Below are 18,402 nucleotides of genomic sequence, written 5' to 3' on the forward strand. Positions count from 1 at the left end.
CCCTGAAGTATACTATTTCCCTAAAGTATATCTATTGATATACTTCAGTTGCAAGGTAAAAGCCACAGATTTTGAGGCCAGGCATGGGGTGCACGCCTTTAATCTCAGCACTCAGGAGGCAGTGACAGGTGGATCTCTGTCACAAAACAAAAAACAAACAAAGACATAGATTCTGGTCACTAAAGCAGAAAGACCGTTTTTATTCAGTTTGTGAGGGGCTAAGGAAGCTTTTGGAGCGGAGCCTGCCTGGAGGAGGCAGCCCGGGAAGAAGCAGGTCTTTCTTTTTCTTGTCTTTTCTTTTCTTTCTTCTTTTTTTAAAATTAATTTATTTTTATTTTATGTGCATTGTATGTCTACAGGTGTCAGATTTTGGAGTTACAGACAGTTGTGAGCTGCCATGTGGGTGCTGGAAATTGAACCAGGGTCCTCTGGAAGAACAGTCAGTGCTCCCAACCACTCCAGCCCATCTTATCTTTCTTTCTTTCTTTCTTTTTTTTTTTTTGGTTTTTCGAGACAGGGTGTCTCTGTGTAGCCTTGACTATCCTGGACTCGCTTTGTAGACCACGCTAGCCTCGATCTCACAGTGATCCACCTGTCTCTGCCTCCCGAGTGCTGGGATTGAAGGCGTTTGCCACCACCGCCCGGCTAGGGCTTTCTTTTTCAACACGCTTGGCTGGAGTACACGAACTTTGCCTCTCTGCCAGGCTTGTATTAGGTTCAGAAGTCAAAGTCTTGGGAATGCAGGGCTGGTTCGCTCAGGTTAGGTCACACTCCCAGAGCCTGGCTGTGGCACAACTCAGAGCAAGACTCACAGCAAAAGAGTCTCCAGAGAGCTATTTAGATCTCCAGCTGGAGGCGGGCACGGTGTCTGAGAAAATAGATACCGGGTGGAAACCAGGTTGCTGTTGGGAAGTGGAAATGCGTGGAGCGCACAGCAAATGCCAGCATCCCCCGCTGAGAGCAAGGAGTGGGAATTCCATTGGATCCTTGTGAGTGTTGGTGGGTGCAGGTTGGTTTAGGGCTTTTCAAATGTTAGGAGGTGGCAGCCACCTCCTTCTGTCTTTCCTCCCTTTTCTGCCTCCTCTTCCCTCATGTGTTTCTCCTCTTAAGTATACACACTAAAAACACTGTTCCACTGGACAAAGTGCAGATCTGAAGTTAATCCTCTTCGCGTGACCGAAGGCCGAGAGTACAAGTGCTTATTCTTTTTCTGTTTTCTGTTTCCCGGAAGTGCCAAGTGGCTCTCAGAACATGCCTTCAATTGCTGGAGGTTGACTTCCAGGGTGTGGTAATTTGCCCATTTGAAGGTCACGCTACGGAAACCTCTCTAGGTCATACCAGCGACACTTTGGGTGCTGGGGAACGCATTCTTTGCAGACGCCTTCTTTTTCCTTTCTGACGAGCATATGCATATAACCTTAGTTATATGCCCATTGTTAGAAATCCCTGCTGTTAGTAATATCTGGACAAACAAACTCCAAGGTCACCTCTTAGGCTAGTTCATTCCTGTGTCACAGGAAAGAGGGCAGCATTCGCCTGGGGCAGGGGGGTGTCTGTGGGCATCGGAGGAATGGTTGCTGATTTATTATTCAGACAGTTTTATGACGTGCCTAGCGAGTGCCCTCTCCTACCTTCCTAGTCTTTCTCAAAGCCCGGCATGGGTGGAGAAGCCGTACCTATTCTAATGACAGGGGCCTCCGCCTGGGGAGGGAAGGTGCTAGTGTGTGCGCCTTGACCTACATCTCCTTCTGCCAGGTTCTTGTATATTCAAATTTGAACAGGTCAGGAGTACCAGATTTTTTTTTTCAGAGGATATGAATTTAAGTGTGGGTGGGGTGAGAAAGTCTGGCTCCCTTCACCCAGCTCGTTTCTCCACCCCACCCGTCAGCTTCCTTAGGAGCGGTCACTTTTTAAGCCAGGCTGCCAGGCTACCAGGCTGGTAGAGCAAGCAGCAGTGTGCTGTTTACCCATGGGGCAGCTTGTTCCTCCTGGTTCAAGTGTACCAGATGGTACTTCCAACCAGCTAGGGACTTTGTGGTGCTATGGTGCTTTGCCTGCTTCATGTCCTTAGTATGTGCTGGCTTCATTGTTTTCAGGGTCCCAAGCTCTCTGAAGCTGTGATGTCTGGGAGTTGTGGAAAAAGCACTCTAGATTGCTAGAAACAATCAGGGCAGCTTGAAACCCACGCTCCACTTCTTCTGGAAAGCAACAAGCCTGATGCAAAGCACATGGGCTGTGCTGCCCCCTTGTGCCACTTGCTCTTGAGTCCCTCCTCAGCCTACAGTGCTCCAGCCACAAGGCCCTTTCCAAAGCTGACTCCTCCGTGTGAGTGTTTGTCTCCACGTAACATCTGCAATTCGGCCGCTAACTGCAATCCTACAGGCCTCCTGAGGCTGACCGATCTGTCACATAATCACTGATGTCTCTGCATAGCACAAAGTCCCCTCCGTAGCACCATATTCAGTCTCTCAGCTCTACTCGGAGTTTCACTTAACATTTGCTCAGTTTATTTATTTATTTATTTTTTAAAAAAATTTTTAATTCGAGACAGGGTTTCTCTGTGTAGCCCTGATTGTCCCGGGACTTGCTCTGGAGACCAGGCTGGCGTCAAACTCAGGAGATCTGCCTGCCTCTGCCTCCTGAGTTCCGGGATCAAAGCGTATGCCACCACCATCTGGCTTTCACTTACACTTATACTCGAGGTTGCTTGACTGCTCTTTTTTGTATGTTGAAGGTTATTGGCCCATGAAGGTGGGAGCCATGCTTGCTTGGCTCACTGTTGCCATTGAGAACTCACACAGTGTCTCTCAAGTCCTAGGTCGTCAGGCACTTCTGGCAGCAAGAACAGCAGCGCTGCATGTTTCATGGTGCCGCCTCTGCAATCCTGGAGGTCCAGAGACTGGGGAACAGTGCCTTGAAATAACACTTAGCCCAGCATTATGCTTTCAGCACAGTCTTTCTCAAGCTGAGGTCACAAACTCTAATTAGTATTTGGTGAAGAAATACAGATGTAATGAGGATTGCTAACAGTAGTTATGTGTAGGGAGGAGAGGTGGGGGGGTCCCTCAATCTCCCCTCACTATACTTTTCTTTATGTTTATAAGATAAACGTAACAAAGTGTACCACCTCTAATGATTTGTAGGTATGCAGTTCAGCGCAGTTAAGTATATTTACATCCTGTGCAAGCATCACCTTTTTATTGAATGGTGATAATAATTCAGTGCTGCACACGTTGGGGGGGGGTTAACCTGTCCTCTGGCCACATAATGGCTCCAGAGTGTCGGCTGTCAACACTGTCTCAGGGCCTGAGGTTTTCAGTGCTGCGCTCCACTGATTTACCCAGAAGCCACTTTGGCATTTTCTTCATTGCTGTTGTCCGTCTTGTGAGAAGCCGCCTCAGGTAGATTGACCGATACCCAGCGATCACACCTTCATCTCTTCCTGCTCTATCGCTTCTTTTTGGCATGGTTGTCGCTTAAGTACGTCACTCAAAAAAAGTGTCAGCCTGTGTTAGAGACTGTTGTTTTTATTCAATATTTATCTTCCCTTACCTTTCTGTGGCCATCTAACTGATAAAGCCACATTTTTTTCCCCATTGCAGCAAAATATGTTGTCTATATGACTAAGTTCTGGCCAAAGACATAAAAAGGAAAAACCTTTTTTATGATATGCACAGGAATGCTGAGAAGCTGGCCCGGGGTGGCTGGGGCTGAGGTCCTTTGGTCTTTTCACCTTTTTCCCTCCGGAGGCTCTTTGGGAGCCATGTTACACTGTAAGGTCGTATAAGGTGGAACAACACTTCCCAAGGCATCATGGCATCCTGTTAAGGCTGTTGTCTTCTGGACTAGAGAGGGAAGGATAGGGGGACCTTTCCCGGCTGCCTTACAGAGAAATTCTTTTGGCTAAAACCATTCTTCATTTGGATTTTCTGCTAGTTTATCTGAGTCTAGTTCCGACTCCCAGCCTGAAACCCTGTGTGCAGTCCAGGAGCACTTGCATTTGGCTTTACGGTGGCGGCAGTTCTGGGCCTCAACCTGGGATACGCAGTCTGTACTGGAATCAGCACAGAGGTAAGGGCTCCGTCCTAGTTAACCTCTCTCACCCCGGCTGGAACCTGAGCAGGTTGAGTCTGTAACTAACCAGGCACCCAGCAAAGCCTAGCAACTCTGTTCTAGATCGTGTCATTGTCCTCACATGCTGCAATCTTCTCAGATGCCTCTGAGTCACAGTCATGTTCTGACGCTGGCCCTGTCCTCTCCAGGTACCACCGCTCTCACTGGCACACTGCTTTCAGTAAGTAACATTTCCATCCACCTATCCTGACAATTTTGCCGGGAACTTGGGTTTTTTTTTTTTTAAAGATTTATTTATTGTATATGAGTGCTTTATCTGCAGAAGAGGGCATCAGATAACATTATAGATGGTTGTGAGCCACCATGTGGTTGCTGGGAACTGAACTCAGGACCTTTGGAAGAGCAGGCAGTGCCCTTAACCACTGAGCCATTTCTCCAGCCCAGAGCTTGGGTTCTTTTTTGACACTTTCCTCACTTCCAATGTCCAGACAATTCTCAAGTCCCAGAAACTCCCTGTAAGACCTAGCTGTGTCTTCAGTGTCACCTTGGAGAGCTCGGTTATGCCATTTCTTTTCTAATGGCTTTCCTACAGGACTCTCCTCCTCCACACAGCTAAGAGAGACATCTCAATCAAGCCAGACCATACTCCTACCACGCCTTTACGGCTTGTACTAGCGTGGAGATGAGACCGCCAATGCTAACACAGCCTAGGAGGCTCTTTATATCTGGGCCCTGTCCACACTTCTCCACAACTGTGAATGCACTCCCTGTCTCTGGGGGTTTTTTCTGTTCTGGGCATGCCATATGAATGGATGATATCACATGTGGCCTTTGTCACTGCCCTCTTGGCATCATGAGTTCAGAGTTCATTGTTCTGCAGGGCATGTTGTCCTGCCTTCTTTCTCATGGTAGCTTAATTTGCACTGTGCTTACTTTCTCAACTACGGGTGGTTATTGGGTTGACTCATTTTAGGGTGTTATAGAGAATGCTGCTATGAACATTCATGCACAAGCATGCTGTGGGTGCATGTTTTTATTCTTTATTTACCTTCTCTTGGAAGTATCTATGTCCAACATATAATATATATGTATAAATATATAAATATACATATATATTTATATATTTATGTTGGATTCTTTGTGGAAGCCTCCACAACCTCTCTTTTGGAGGGTATTCTCAGTTTATTTTTAAAAAAGTATTTCTCGTGTCTCTGTGTGTGTGTGTGTGTGTGTGTGTGTGTGTGTGTGTGTGAGAATGCGTGCGTGTGTATACGAGTGCATATAGGCATGCGTGTGAATGAAGGTCAGAGGACAACTTTCCGGAGTGGTTTTTCTTTCCACTCCCATGGGTCCTGGGCATTGAACTCAGGTCATCTGGCTTGGAGGCAGGCATTATTTCTACTGAGCAATCTACCTGGCTGTCTTGGTCATGGTTCTACTGCTGTGACACCCATTTGATCGGGGGGTGGGTGGGGGTGGGTGGGGTGGGGGTGGGTGGGGGTGGGGGTGTTTACAGTTTCAGAGGGTCAGTCCAGGTCCATGTCAGAGGGTTATCATGGTGGCAGGCAAGCATGGTGCCAGAGCAGTAGATGGACAGCTCACATCTTACTTCACAAGCATGGGGCAGAAAAAGAGAGACTGGGACAGGTTTGGAATTTTGAAACCTCAAAGCCCACCTCCTGCCGTAAGCCACGCCTCCTAATCCCTCCCAAACAGTTCCACACTGGAAATCAAGCATTCAACTGTATGAGCCTCTGGGGGGGGGGGGGTCATTCTCATTCAAGGCAATTCACTGCCCTTGCTTCGCTTGTGAGGCAGGATCTTGCTATGAAGCCCTGCCTGGCCTCTCACCAGGCTGTCCAGGTTGGCCTTAAACACTCAATCCTCTTGCCTCAGCTTATGGGATTCTGGGATTATGGAGGCTCAGGCACTATGTCTGGCTGTGGTGCTACAGTGTTTGGCTTTAATTCAATCTCCAGTTTTTCCTCCCCTTTGCCTTTCTCTCCCTCCAGTGTAGACTCCCTTGCTGAGTAGGGAGTTCAGTAGGAAGTGAACCTTTCAAAGTGCCTAGAAGTTATTTGGAAAGGCTTTTGAACCCAGAGGATGGATACTGAAACAATGTTTACCTCTGGGTTAGGCACGCAAATGGTGCCATTTCTAACAGGAGCACTTACAGATTTAGTTAGCTGTTCCCAGGGGGTTAGCTTACAGCTTTCAGGCCAAACAGTCTCTTAATTACTGCACTCAGTCTGAACCTTTTAAAGAATCACTTTTAAGTTTCCCGGTGGTACTACAACCATCATTAAGCCTTTACATGTAAACATGTGTTGTGAGTTTGCATGCCATGTGTGCACATTGTAATTGCTTTATAAACTGTTGGTTGATGAAAGTGTCTCCCAAGTGTATGATCTGCTGTACACATGGGGGAGATACTGAGTTCTGCTTTAGAACGCATGGAATAGGAAAGGATTTCTGTGGGCGCCCGGACACGAATTCACACTTGTCTTTGCCGCCTCCCTTCCATCAGGTGAAAAAAAAACCACTTAAAGTCTGGCATCTACTTAAGGCGGCGGCCTATTTTTAGAATAAAGGTCGCCTCCTCTACCCGTGTAAATTTAATCTGCGGAACAGGACAGAAACAGGGTCAACGCGCTTTAGCTACACGCTCCCTTGCCCTAAGTCATTCGGCACAGAGAGGATGAACAATGTTCTAGAAGCTGCCAAGATAACACCGAGGTGGAGATGTTGAGCGCTCGGGCGCAGGCGGCGGGTGGGATGAGGAGAGCGAGCGCCCGGCGTGCGAGCCCTTGCACCGCGAGGCGCCCTCCCTGGGTACACAGATAAGTGAGTCAATCATTTCCGCCCGCCCGCCCGCCAGTCCGTCCTGACTTAAGTCGTCTGACCGCGGGGACCGAGGCCTGCTATTAAGACTCCTTCCCGTTCGGTCCAGAGCCCACTTCGAGGATCCGCTTGAGTCACCTGGATCGGGCGAGCCGAGACCAGGGAGGCGCAGGCGCCCGAGGGTGGAGGGCACCGACTACGTTCTCCACGGCGGCCGCCTCGGAAGGAAGAGGAGGGGCAACTGCGCGTGGAGAAGAGAAGGAAGAGGCGTCCGGGGAAGGGCAGGGAGGAGAGCCGAAGGCGCTGGGGAGGGAGAGCAGGGGCGTGGGGGCGGGGGCGGGGCGGGCGCGCCCGGGGCGGGGCGGGGCGGCGGGCTCTGCAGCTGCTGGGGGCTGCCGGGATTGGGGATCCGCGCCGCGGTGCAGTCGCCTGGCTCGCTGGGCTCGGCGGGACATGAGCGAACTGCTGTCGCCGCGCGCTCAGCCCAGCTAGCCGCCCGCCCGCCCGCCCGCCCGCCTCCTCGGAGCCCCGCACCTTGCCGCCGCCTCGGAGCCCAAGCTCGGCCTGCGCCCGTGCGCTCCGCCGCAGTCATGGGGCTGCAGCCCCTGGAGTTCAGCGACTGCTACCTCGACCGCCCGTGGTTCCGGGAGAGGATCCGCGCGCACGAAGCGGAGCTCGAGAGGACCAACAAGTTCATCAAAGAGCTCATCAAGGACGGCAAGAACCTTATCGCTGCCACCAAAAGTAAGCGGGGCCCTCTCGCGTTCGGGCTGCGGCGTGGCGGGGGAGGCGGGGAGGAGCGTCTTCCCGGCCCGTGTGGGATGGCTCTGTGCCCCTAGACCAGAGTAATTGGAGATTCCTTAGGGGGAGAAGCTCCAGGACATTCCTCTCCTTAGGCGCTTCGGGCGCGTCCTCCTTCCCGCCCCGGCCCCTCGGTGGCGCGGGAGCCAGGAGCGGTGCGTGGGAGCTGCCCCGGGGCTCCCGCCTGGCCGGGCGGAGCACGCCTAGGCGCCGGCAGGACCCAGAGGAGACTCGGCCGGAGTCAGGCTTTAGTGCGCCCTAACGTTGCCCCCAGCCTCCGGCAAATCCGAGACATCAATCAGCTAAGACAGTTTTGTCTTGTAACCTTTCCAAGGAACTTTCTAGGAGATTCTTGGGAGACCCTGCTTGTAACTGAGTTCTTCAAAAGTTCCTGAAGTTACACTTAACTCTTAGATATCCCTTTTCTACCCCGTGCGACTGTCCCGACCTGAGTCCCTCATGTGCTAAACCAGAAAGTCTACTTGGCTTTGTGCTGCCTTGTGCACATTCCTTCTGTACTGTGCTGAAGCGAGTTCAAAGATTGGGGATTGAAAGGGTCAGTGGGCAGACCGCCCCCTGCTTCTAGCCGGCAGTGCCTGTGAGTAAGTAGGAAATTCCACTCTCTTCAGGCTTGATGCCTTCCACCACAGTCCAGTATTCAAACAGACAAGCAAGCAAGCAAGCAAACAAACAAACAATCCAACAACCCAACAAGCCACCTCTGAAGACAGCAACAGAAAGAGCAGTGTTTTGGAGTCCTAATGAGTCTAGGAGTAGAGGCCGGTGCAGAAACAGTTGTAATGCTCCACAGACGGGGAGAAATTAGTTTTCCAGGGCCAGGCACTGGCATCCAGGCCACGCTGGAACCCCAAGTCCCTTTCTTGAGCCACTGTGAGCACCCTGTTTCCCCTTAAAACACCTGAGCGGGCAGGAGCCAAGCCCCAGGGGTACTACTCCCCAGCCCCTCGGGTAGATGGTGCTTAGGTTTCCTGGTTCAGTAGTCGCCGCCATCCTCGGGAATTTATTCCGTGTGCTTGTAGACACGTACACTCTCACCACACCGTTTTTGCATCTAGGAAGATGAAAACGTACTGAGGCTTCCTTCCATCCACCCGGTCAAGTGCCTGGCCCAGTTAATATGCACTTAATGAATGAGTTGAAATGTTTTTTAATGGGAAGAATTTAGTGGAGCCATCCCTGTAATTTGGGAAGCAAGTCACTCAACTTCCCTGGACCTTCTCCAAGGCACCTTTGGGTCTGTGACCTCTTAGTGTTGCGGAGCTGGCTTGGGAAGCCCTTTGGGATGAATGGGTCATGTGCCGGGTGGCCGTGCAGGCCTTTGCCTTTGAGTTTTTCCGTGCTAGGCGGGACACGGGAGGAAAGTCTGTAAACAGGGAGCAATGACCACAGACAGTGAGAGGGGTGGGGAACACCAATGGCCTGTGACGTCTTCGTGTTCCGGTTTCTGTGGCCCACTGTTAAGTAGCATCACTACATGGGGACATACGTGTACCTTTTCAAAAAGGTGTTTGTGTGCTCCTGTACCATTGTGCACGTGTGAGGTCAGAGGTCAGAGGTTAGGTCTGTGGAGCTGAATCTCCCTTTCTGTGTTTATGTGGGCTCTGGGGTTCAGGGTTTGGTCATCTCTATCCAGCTTGGTTTGTTGGCTAGTAGGGACACGAGGAGAGGGGCAGATGGCAGAGTCAGTTTGGCCATGGGTAGGAAGCTATTTCTGTGACTGTAAGCTGCTCCGCTGGCAGGAAGCATGCCTCATGTTCCTGAGGCAGCCAGTGTGTGTGTGTGTGTGTGTGTGTGTGTGTGTGTGTGTGTGTGTGTGTGTATGTGTGTGTGTATGTGTATTAGCTTGCCTCCTCAGAAGGGAGACCCTCTGGAAATTGTGGCTTGCTGTCTTAATCCTTGTGCTTGGGGTCAAAGGTGAGAAACAAAATGGATGATCATTGTCTTTAAGAGGGCAGCTAGACAGTAGTGTCTTTTTATCCTCATCCATAACCTTAGGTTCTTTCCCACAATAAAAGCTTTAGAGGATGCTCTTTTTGGCAAGTTGGAAGGACCCTGGCCTTTTCCCACTTGGCCCATGAAAGTGGTCCTCTCGTTCTTAGCAGAGATTAAGAGGGCAGAGCATAAGTAAGGACACCTGGTTTGGGCTTCTCTCTATGGGGTCTGGCTGGGTTGGGTGGGTCATGCAGCTCTTGCCCCGCCTCCCGCACTGCACCACTTGGCAGCATCAGTCAAGTTCCCTAGCATTTGGAAACATGCCGATGAGGTCAGGTAACCAGTTGTCTTTCCGTAACTTTGGATTCTAGGGATGCAAGGAAGACTATTAAGGGGAAGGAAGGGTCTGCAGAGCAGTCATTGAGCTGGTCAAGACTGCCAGTTTGCCTCAGTTTCTTTCTGTTCTATATATCGGTTTGCAGAACAAGGCCTTTTGTGCTTTTCTTTGGAATTTGTGTTTAAATGATTTCTGTTCTTCATTGTCTTGCAAGAAGACATCTTGTCTTGACTTTTGAGTATCTCGAACCATTTTTTCAAGATTCATTTGTTTATTTATTAATTATGTATACAGTGTACCTTAGGTCATATTATAGATGGTTGTGAACCATAATGTAGTTGCTGGGAATTGAACTCGGAACCTCTGGAAGAGCAGACAGTGCTCTTAACCACTGAGCCATCTCTCCAGCCCCTCGAACCATTTTTGAATCCTTCTATAAATGTTCCAGGAAGTTGGAGGCCCAAAGGCTTCTTGGTGAGTTCTCTTCCATGGCTGCAACAGGAAGTAATACTGTAGTTTAATGCTGTGTGGGCACCCCAGAGAAGTCCTGGCCTTGCTTGTACTTTCTGCAGCGAATTCACTCCAGTCTGAGGGACATTTTTGCATTATTTGTACTCTGCTGAGTTATTCAAATAAAGGATACGAAATAAGACAAGTGGCAGTGCCCTGCTGCCATCCTAGTGGTCTGGAGGCTGATGCAGGAGGATTGCAAATTTGAGCTCACTTTGGGTTACAAAGTGAGACCCTATCTTAAAAAGCTAAACCGTGGAAGGCCTGGAGAGCTGGGTCAGCAGGTAAGAGCAGCACACACTGCCCTTCCAGAGGACCAGACTTCAGTTCCTAGCACCTCTATCAGATGGCTCGCAAGCACCTGTAACTCCAGCTCCTAGGGGATCTGACACCTCTGGCCTCTGTGGCACCTGGATTTGCCTGCACGTACATTCCCCCTCCCCCCAGACACATACGCATAAGTTAAAAAAAAAAAGAAGCTGAAGGGAGTAAAAAGAATAAGTGGCAGTAAATACCCTGACGTTTGTTCCCAGAACAAGTTTGTGGCAGGGCACAGCAGGGGAAAGACTGCTAGAAGTGTTAGAACTCATCGGTGTTTTATATAAGGAAGAGAACCATGTCGGATTGGAAACAGCTGAGAAGAAACCGAAACATCTGCAGTGGGGGAAGAATGAGGTGGCCAGTTTGACTGACAGGAATGAGAAGGTCAGCGTCTGATTGCAGATCAAGGTGGGGATGGGAGTGCTCCCCCCGGAAAGCCAAGGTGGGGATGGGAGTGCTCCCCTGGAAAGCCACAGATGGGGATGGGAGTGCTCCCCCCCCCCCCGTAAGCCACAGGCGAGGATGGGAGTGCTCCCCTGGAAAGCCACAGGTGGGGATAAGAGTGCTCCCCTGGAAAGCCATAGGTGGGGATGGGAGTGCTCCCCCCGGAAAGCCACAGGTGGGGATGGGAGTGCTCCCCTGGAAAGCCACAGGTGGGGATGGGAGTGCTCCTCCCAGAAAGCCACAGGTGGGGATGGGAGTGCTCCCCCCGGAAAGCCACAGGCCTTTGACAGAAGCGCTGCATAAGGGGAGAGATGGTTAGAGTAGGGGCATGTGGTGTGTGTGTGTGTGTGTGTGTGTGTGTGTGTGTGTGTGTGTGGTGGGGGAGAGACTTGGACACAGCATGGGGGGTGGGCTGGAGGAGCTCCAGAGAGTCAGTGACTTATGTGGGAGATCAGGAGATCATCCACTCACTTCAATGGACTCTTTGTTCCAATGGCTTTTTAGTTCTTGCTTTTGTCATTCCTCCCCTCGTGTAGCGTGACCAGTGTCCTCTTTCAGAGCACTGTAAAGGACCGTGAGCTTTCCAGGCAGTGCCTGGTTTTAGGTGCTTGTAACACTTACGTTCCTGTGTGTTTAATGGAGAGTGCCTGGCCTGTAGGGAGAACAGCATCAGCCAGCAGCCCCAAGGCATTGGTGAGGTGCTCCGCAGCAAGCTCGGATGGTCTGGTTCAGTGTGAGCTGCCCACCCCCACTGTGTACAACGGGTCTGCCTGGGCTGGCATCTTTCTTTCTGTGTGCTGGGTTGGGGAAATCTCTTATGTTGCCCGTACATGTTATGCTGAGATTTGAGAGATTGGAAAGACAGTCAGCTCTCTGTGTGCACGTGAGTGTCAGTGGATCGCAGGAGGCTGACTGAAGTGGCGTGGAAGGTGCTGGAGCCCGTGAGGTGCTTGTGCAGAGGCTCCCACTGACCCAGGAGACACTTTCCCCTCCACTGGTCCCGATTTTGTCCAGGTGACTCAGACATAGGAACTTAGGGGATGGTTTTGGTTGATGTCACTTGCTTCTGGCTCAGTCCCGGCCCTAGGACATAGGCAGGAGAGGCCGGGCTTGTGGAAACCGAGAGCAGGCTGAGGAGCGCCATCCATTCTCTTGGTCTGGCAAGTTGTCTTATTGTTGAGCATTCCAAGGGCTGGGGATGTAGTTTAGTCCGTAGAGTGAGGTTTTGTCCCCAACACCAGTGAGTCAAGCTTAGTGGCATAGGCCGTAATCCCAGCACTTAAAAGATATAGGTAGGTGGATCAAAAGTTCCTGGTCATTCCCTGCTACACAGCAGGTTTTAGGCCAATGTGAGACACATAAAAGGGTGGGGATTCCAATTCTGGTGCAGGTGACTGACAGGAAGCCTGCTCGGGTGGGGGTGGCGGGTAGGAGGTTGCCTTTTGTCAAGAGGACCAAAAAGCCACTTTGGACCATGAGTGGAACCCATCTGAGAGTACTGAACTAATTACATCTGCGTTCATGGTGCAGTCAGTGTGGGCCATGGATTGTTTTAGGCCTGAGGCCACATCTGAATATTTGTTAAATCCTAGTAGGACAGTTTGTGTTGGTGTTCTCCTGTTTGTTTTGTCGGGATTGGTTTTGTAGATTTGTGCTAATGCGGCTACTAAGTGGAAATGAGAGCAGTATAGAAGTAAAGTATTTGAAAAGCTCATAAAATTACAAGTTATGCCAGGCGTCGTTATGCACGCCTTTAATCCCAGCCCTCGGGAGGCAGAGGCAAGTGGATCACTGTGAGTTGCAGGCTAGGCTGGTCTACAAAGCCAGTCCAGGATAGCCGAGGCTACACAGAGAAACCCTTGTCTCGAAAAAGAAAAGAAAGAAAGAAAAGAAAAAAAAGTTTAACTTTTCCCTGAATAGAAAAATGTTCATGCATGGTTTTTGTCCTGAAGGAAGAACTCACCAAGGACCCCCCCACCCCACCCCCATTTCGCACTGTGGTCAGGGCCTCGCCTGGGATAAGCCTTCAGCTTGCCCTGCCCTTGGAGTCTATTTCAGCAGCCTGGTCCATTGTAGGAAAGTAGGGTGGCTGGGAAAATAATTAGGATGGGGTTTGAGCTGGGAGAAGGGCAGACTGGCTAGGAAGGCTGTTCTCATCACAGGTGGTCTTTGATTCCTTTTAGAGTGGGTCCACCAGTGGCAGGGCATTGCTCCCTGGGAGTGTGGGCTGTTCGGTGAGCTGATGTCCTTGTGCTTTTGTGAACCGGCCACTCATCAGTCCCATTCCCTGGGGCTTCTTTACCTTTGCTTGTTTATTTGAGACGCAGTCAAGGTGAGCAGCCTGGCTGGCCTCTAGGCTATGACCTTTCCCCCAGCCTTGTGAGTGCTGGCTCCTCACAGGCTTTCCTCTGATGACCATGGCAGGGAGGGAGGGAGGGAGGGAGGACCTTGCTTTGCTTTTTGGTGTTTATTCTTTTTTTTTCTTTATTTTATTTTTTTAAATTTATGTGTGCTGGTGTGAGGGTATCAGATCTTGGAGTTACAGACAGTTGTGAGCTGCCATGTGGGTGCTGGGAATTGAACCCGGGTCCTTTAGAAGAGCAGGCAATGCTCTTAACAACTGGCCCATCTCTCCAGCCCCCTTGGTGTTTATTCTTTAAAGCAGCTGTTGAGCCAGGTGTTGGTGCTGCTGTGCTTTTCTTCCCAGCGCTCAGGAGGCAAGATTGACTCAAGTGACCCTTGAGTTTGAGGCCAGCCTGGCCTTCTTAGAGAGTTCCAGGACAGCTGGGGTTACCCTGTCTCAAAACAAAACAAAAGTAACCAGAACCGGCTGAAAGAATCAAACACAGACAGTGTGGCCTGTCAGTCCCGGTCCAAATGAAGCCACCTGGTAACAGCGGGCCCGGGTCCAGCTCAGTATAGTTGTGAACGTGTTTCATTAGGTTACTACAGGGGCTGGGTTGACACATGCAGAAGTGTTCAGAATAAACTCGAAGATAAAAACCAGGTTATATCATCTATAGGGCCTTTTTCTTCGGGTAAAGAGGAGCACTTAGCTAACTTTTTGGTACTCACTACTCCTAAACAATGTGTTTGCCCAAATCACTGTTACTGCTTAGCAAGAACATAGAACTGTCAGACTCTGGAAGGAACCACATTCTGACAATGCTGGAACGTTCTAGAAATAAAATAAGTAAAGCTCACTGATGCCTTGTGGGAACCCGATTCACAGTGATGTGAGTGTCAAGTCGGAGATGTCACAAAGGCTGTGGTTAGACCCCGAATGGACCGTGCACAGCCGAGGTGCCAGCAGCCAGATAGGGCTGTCCCCAGCTGCTGAAGGTTGAGATGGTGACACCAGTGACCAGAACATTAGATACTTCACATCACTGGGCTGTGCTTGGGGACATTAAGTCATTCTCTCTCATGCTGGAAGACCATAGCCCATTAGTGGCAGTATTTGTCTTTGCTAAAGGAATTTCACAGAGGAGAGAGAGCTGGAGACTTCTGGGAGAGAGCTTGTCCTGGGAGCTGTTGGGCAAGCCTGGCCTGCACCAGGTGTGTGCTCTTACTGTAAATCAAGGTTTGAATGAGTGCGGATGTGACCTTGTATAGATTCATCAACTTTACATCTGACCACACTTTAAGGTAACAGTGTCTTTTGTCATGTCCGAAGTCTCTTGTTAGAAATTTAAATGTGAAGACTGTGTCTTCTGGCATTCAGTGTCCTTCAACTTCGCCTTTGATTTTCTAAAAGCTTTTTTTTGTTGTTGTTTTTTAAAGGAAAATTGCTAAGTTGGCTTTTGTTTCAATTTTGGAGGAGGAGTGTTGAACTGCCCGGATTATTCTGAGTAAAAGTGTCTTGAATGTCTTACTTGATTCCTTTACAAATGAAACCTCGGGGACAAGGTTTATTTTTATTTATTTATTTATTTTTAAAGATTTATTTATTATGTATACAGATCTCATTATAGATGGTTGTGAGCCAACATATGGTTGCTGGGATTTGAACTCATGACCTTTGGAAGAGCAGTCAGTGCTCCTAACCTCTGAGCCATCTCTCCAGTCCCGACAAGGTTTATTTAAATGTACACTTAAAAAACTTTTCCTTGGGCTCAGTAGAACACATGTGACTTTTTGCAGAGGACGCAGGCTAGGTTCCCAGCGCCCACATGGTGGCTCACAACCATCTGAAACCTCAGTTCCAAGGGATCTAACATCGTCTTTTGATCTATGTGCACACCAGGCATGCACACGGCACACATATACACACAAAGACACACTCATACATTAAAACAAAAGAAAATCTAAAAAATCCAAACATTTCTTATTTAAATGTGCATGGTAATAGCTAATGGTTACTTATTGACTATCTGCTGTACTTGATGCTAACTCGTGACTATTATATATTAACACTTGTGCTGTGTTGTCATGACTTAGAGGCTAGGAAACAGTTTAGAGAGGTTTAGCTGCATATCCAAATGACAGTTGCGTGGAGGTGGGATGTAGCCGTGGCTTTGTCTGATTTCCCCAGCCCAGACCACAATTAACAAGGCATCCCAAAATAAGGGGATGTAACTCGTGTGTAACTGTGGTCTTTAGCAGGGAATGTTACAGTGATAAACCCTGGTTATCTGAAAGTGCACATTTAATAATCTATAGAATATCCTTATTAGCTCAGTACAGTGACGATGTAAATTTCAAATTGTGACCATTGTGGTCATTGTTGTAAATAAAATTGACAGTTTATAAGTGTAGATATTCAGAAATTATTTTGGTTCAAGATCCATTGCAAAGCACAGACTTCCACTCAAAATTCTTTTTTCTTCTCTTTATTTGCATCTTTTCCCTTTTTGTTCCTTCCTCTTTTTTTTATTTTTTATTTTTTATTTTTTTTTTTGAGACAGGAATATCTTCTTTTTAGACAGAATTTCTATTATCTAGCCTTGGCTGTGCTGGAGCTCATTCTGTAGACCAGGCTGACCTCGAATCCACAGAGATCTGCTTGCCTCTGTCTTCCAAGTGCTGGGACTAAAGCCTTGCACAACCATAGCCAGATCCTCCTGTTTCTTATTTTACCTTTTAGTTGAGAAAATTTTAACACTTTTTTTTTTTTAACTTCAAAATTTCAAAATAGACCCAAGGACATGGCTTTTTGGCAAAGTGCTACCTGGTGTGCGTGAGGTCCAGGGTTTAATCCCCAGCACTGGAAATAAAAGTTCAAAATGTTCCCGAAGTATAAAAAGACAAAGAACTTTATAATTGCCACCATATATTTGTCTTCCAGCTTCAAAAATAAATAAATAAACAGACGAATATATAAATAGGGGTTGGGGATTTAGCTCAGTGGTAGAGCATTTGACTAGCAAGCTCAAGGCCCTGGGTTTGGTCCTCGGCTCTGGGAAAAAAAAAAGATAAAATAAATAAATACCAGCTGGTATTTATCTCCCTGAAAAGCAGAAACTAGCCAGGCGTGGTGGTGCATGCCTTTAATCCCAGCACTTGGGAGGCAGAGGCAGTTGGATCGCTGTGAGTTTGAGGCTAGCCTGGTCTACAAAGCAGTCCAGGATGGCCAAGATAACGTAGAGAAACCCCAGACGGGGACTCTCCATGCAGCTGTGGATGGCCTGAAGCGTTCTTTGTAGAGGAAGTTGTCCTTGAACTCACAGAGGTCCTCCTGCCTCTGCCTCCTGATCAAAGGTCGACACACTATGCTGGCCGCTAGACCTTTAGTAGTTTAATACCGCAATTCCGTCATACTTGCGTGATGGTCTTATACATAGATTCCATTTGGGAGAGTTAGCTTACTGATAGTTTTGTTGTATTTTTGAACAATGAACAACATTCATACAGTTTTACTGTTTTTGCATCCTGTATCTGCTTTATATTTATGTATCCCAGCCCCAGGCCTTTACCTGTAGAGAACGTTCATTACAAAAGCCTTAGTGTGAGAAATTGCAAACACTACCTTTGCAAATGATCTGTAACTAATGAATCCATGGAGTTCTTAAGACTTTTGAGGCGGTCAGGCTCAGACCCTGGGCCTGTGTGTGTGCGCAGGGCTAGTGCTGTACTACTTAGGCACAGCTCTAGGACTAAATTGTGTTTTCCATATTTTGAGTTATTAGCCCAGTGCTATAAGCAGAGAAAACCAGTGTACATTTCATGACTTAAGAAATGACTGACTGGTCTGAACCAACAATAAAAAACCTTGAGAACTTTTTTTAAAAATTGAACTTGGACTTTGAGCATTAGAATGTAAAGGCAAAATGATAGTTGTGTTTCTTTTTTTTTCTATATTTATTTATTTACTTATTATGTATACAGTGCTCTGCCTCCATGTACACCTGCAGGCCAGAAGAGATCATCAGATCACATTATAGATGCTTGTGAGCCACCATGTGGGTGCTGGGAATTGAACTCAGGACCTCTGGAAGAGCAGTCAGTGCCCTTAACCTCTGAGCCATCTCTCCAGCCCCTGTTAGTTGTGTTTCTAAACACCTTGTACATGAAAAACTTTAGCTTAGGTGGAAGGCGTGTGAGGGTGAGTCGCTCAGGTGGGAGGTGCGTGAGTGGGAGGCGAGTACAAACAGAAGCCAAGTAGAGAGCCAGGAAGATGACGGAGACAGGAGAAGGAAAAGGAGCCCCTCACCTGGAGCCCAGCTCAAGTCTCTTGCCTGCAGCAAAGCAAGAATTGCACGTAGCACAAGATAGAGGGTCTGTCTCCCTTCTTAGCTGTGAACCTGGAGCCCCTGTACGGCCTCAGTGCCTCCTGCGTCACGACATACCTAGTTTATCTCACTTATATATAATTTATCTTAAGGGAAAAAAAAAAAAAGAAGGGAGAAAGGGTTCCTCTGCACCTTTTTGAGATGTAACCTGAGAGTCACCAGAGTGGCACACGTAAATGGCTAGTATTGAGAGAGTTAATAAATTGCTTATCCGTGCCTCCTCCCCCTCGTTTTCTGTTCCCCACCTTTCTGCAGTCTCGTTTTCTGCAGTTCTCTTGGAGAAGCCCACACCCTTGCCAACCTTCTGTCCCCGAGTCACGTCTTAAGGCTTGGCGGGCGGCACATTACAGTAGTTCTACTGAGTCCCGCCTCTGCTTCGTAACCTCTCCA

At 48.7% G+C, this 18,402-nt stretch overlaps 1 protein-coding gene across 8 annotated transcripts in view; it reads left to right on the plus strand.

Annotated features, from left to right (window-relative positions):
* Positions 1 to 933: 933 nt before the first annotated feature.
* The window catches only part of LOC311582549 (transmembrane protein 184C-like), a 50,075-nt gene continuing 32,606 nt past the window's right edge, over positions 934 to 18,402 (plus strand). For 2 of the 8 annotated variants that reach the window (XM_084755709.1, XM_084755710.1), the window contains exon 1: positions 6,808 to 7,659. The gene's annotated coding sequence lies outside the window, so the exon portion shown is untranslated. Of the gene's footprint in view, positions 990 to 6,807; positions 7,660 to 18,402 lie in introns of those variants that run through there. The other 6 variants (XM_084755708.1, XM_084755712.1, XM_084755716.1 and 3 more) reach the window with 4 other exon arrangements.

Source organism: Acomys minous (assembly GCF_964271855.1).
Source record: "Acomys minous genome assembly, chromosome: 14".
Lineage (NCBI taxonomy): Eukaryota > Metazoa > Chordata > Mammalia > Rodentia > Muridae > Acomys > Acomys minous.